Here is a 2,492-nt window from a genome sequence, read left to right on the forward strand (position 1 = left end):
AGCGACTGAGAAAGGAAACGTGGCGAGGGAACCATGTTTTTTTTTTAATTAGTAGGGCAAGATTAATAGAAGGTTGAAAGCAGCGGAAAGGAAGAATGGAAAAGTGTTTTTTTAGGCAGCGTTTTTTTTTTTAGGTACTAGAAAATACGAAAACTAAAGGAAGCAGCACATATGCTAGGACACAACCTCCTAAGCATACCGAATGTGGATATGAATGGCATATGGGAACCGGTATTAAGGAAGGATAGGAAAATATTGGATTTATAAGCCCTAAAAATTCATTCCATAATTGCCTACAGGCACATGGCGTAGTGATTAAGAGCGCAGGCTACTATTAGGTTCATGTGCCGAGAGCATACTGACAGTGTTTTTGACACGTTTGGTGTCCTACCCACATGACATAATTAGCTAAAAATGAGATGATAGGATGAGGGGAAAAGGAAGAAAAAGCGAGAAAAGTAGATACAAAAAGATGGAAGTTTGAAAAACCGGAAAGTGAAAAAGAATTCAGAAAGAAACAAAAGGGGAATTAGAGTTATTTCCCTTTAGAGCGTAAAATACAAGGTTGAAAAGATAGTAGTATAGAGTCTGTGGTACAGTTATTCAATCAGAGGAGGGAAGCACTTGCCAGTTCGTCACCAGGAACTTAACCATATTTTTACAAACGCTGAAAATTTCGGATCTAGAATTCAGCAGTCAGTTAGAGCTCTAAGATCTAAAAATGATCTCAGTTCTTTCAGCTACGCATGGCTTACATTTTTGGATTCGTTAACATATGGTGTGGATTTTTCGACTATTCCATTTATCGTATGCGCTATGGCGTCCGATTTCAAACCCCATACGTGCTTTAATTTTGCCCAGTGTCAAAAGAAAAGTAAAGCTACTAAGTTGTGTATATTGAATGATATATATGTATATATGTACACACATATACATATATGTATGTATGGCAATAAGCTTATGTGTAGGCCTGTATCTTTGCATATATGTATGGCAATAATTTGTTATAGGAATGCTTTTCTTTTTACCAACCCCAGAAGTGTGGAACTTCGAACGGGAGCAAGATACCAAACACAGCAAAGCATTTAGTCCGGCGCTCAGACAGTATCCTGTCAATTCACCATCACTAGATTTGCTAGATATAACTGCTAAATCATCCAGATGTCTGGAGACTTAAAAACATGCGCTGATTTAATTGTATTTTTTGACAAGCGATGCGTGGGAAGGGGTCATTGAGGGCTTGGCTGGAATGTATTTGTTTTTTGGTCTGTTGGATTAATGTTAACCTAGGGTTAAACAAAAGCAATACCAACAACAGCGTTTACAACACTGCAGGGTGGAGTTGCCAGTTGGAAAAGTAATTAAAAAACAGTAAAAATACACACAAAAACAAGATTCGTTGTGTTTATTAAATCAGGCGTTGCGAGTGGGAGAATAGAAGTGTCAGAGATAGAGAGAGAGAGATAGAGAGAGAGAGAGAGAGAGAGAGAGAGAGAGAGAGAGAGAGAGAGAGAGAGAGAGAGAGTGAGAGAGAGAGAGTGAGAGAGAGATTTAATGAGATGGATACACAGAGAGAAAGAGTTGTATATATATATGCATATATATATATATATATGTATATATATATATATGTATATGTATCTGTCTGTCTGTCTGTCTGTCTGTCTGTCTGTCTGTCTGTCTGTCTGTCTGTCTCTCTCTCTGTCTCTCTCTCTCTCTCTCTCTCTCTCTCTCTATCTATCTATTTCTGTCTCTATATGTGTGTGTGTGTATGTATGAGTGTATACACCCACATATACACAAACACGTAAGAAATGGATAGATAGAGAGAGATAAATGGAGATGTAAATAGATATGTTGATAGATGGGTAGCAAGATAGGCAGGTAGATAGAAAGATAGATTGACAGACATACAAATTGATGGATGGATGAATGCATAGATAGATAGGTAGATAAATAGATAAACTGATAGATAGGTAGATAAATAGATAAACTGATAGATAGATAGATAGACAAAGAGACAGAGACAGACAGACAGAGAAAGAGAGAGAGAGAGAGAGAGAGAGAGAGAGAGTGGTGGATAAAGGTAGTTAGTGATGCAGAGACAAGGAGAGCTACAAAGATTAATGAGAAATGGGGAGGGGGTATGTAGTTAGGGTGTGGTCCGACAGATCATTACTACGTAGTTAAATGCAGAGAATAACATTTACAGAGAAAAACTTCTCAGCAAGAAAAAGCAATAGCTAAGTTAAAAGCTACCATATTCAATGCAATAAAAACCTAATTGGAAATAATTATGCGTTGAAGAAAAGACAATATTAGAGGCTGATAATGTTATAATTATCCTGAGAAGTAGGGGAGATAACTTCAGCAATGTTTATCCTAGTCTCTCGTGTTAGTGATTGCACTACGGCCATGTTGGAGCATCGTTTTGAAGAGTCTTGTCGAACGAAGTGACTCTGTTACTAATTTCGTTACGTGGGGGGGGGGGG

This window comes from Octopus bimaculoides, chromosome 12 (genome assembly GCF_001194135.2).
Source record: "Octopus bimaculoides isolate UCB-OBI-ISO-001 chromosome 12, ASM119413v2, whole genome shotgun sequence".
NCBI lineage: Eukaryota > Metazoa > Mollusca > Cephalopoda > Octopoda > Octopodidae > Octopus > Octopus bimaculoides.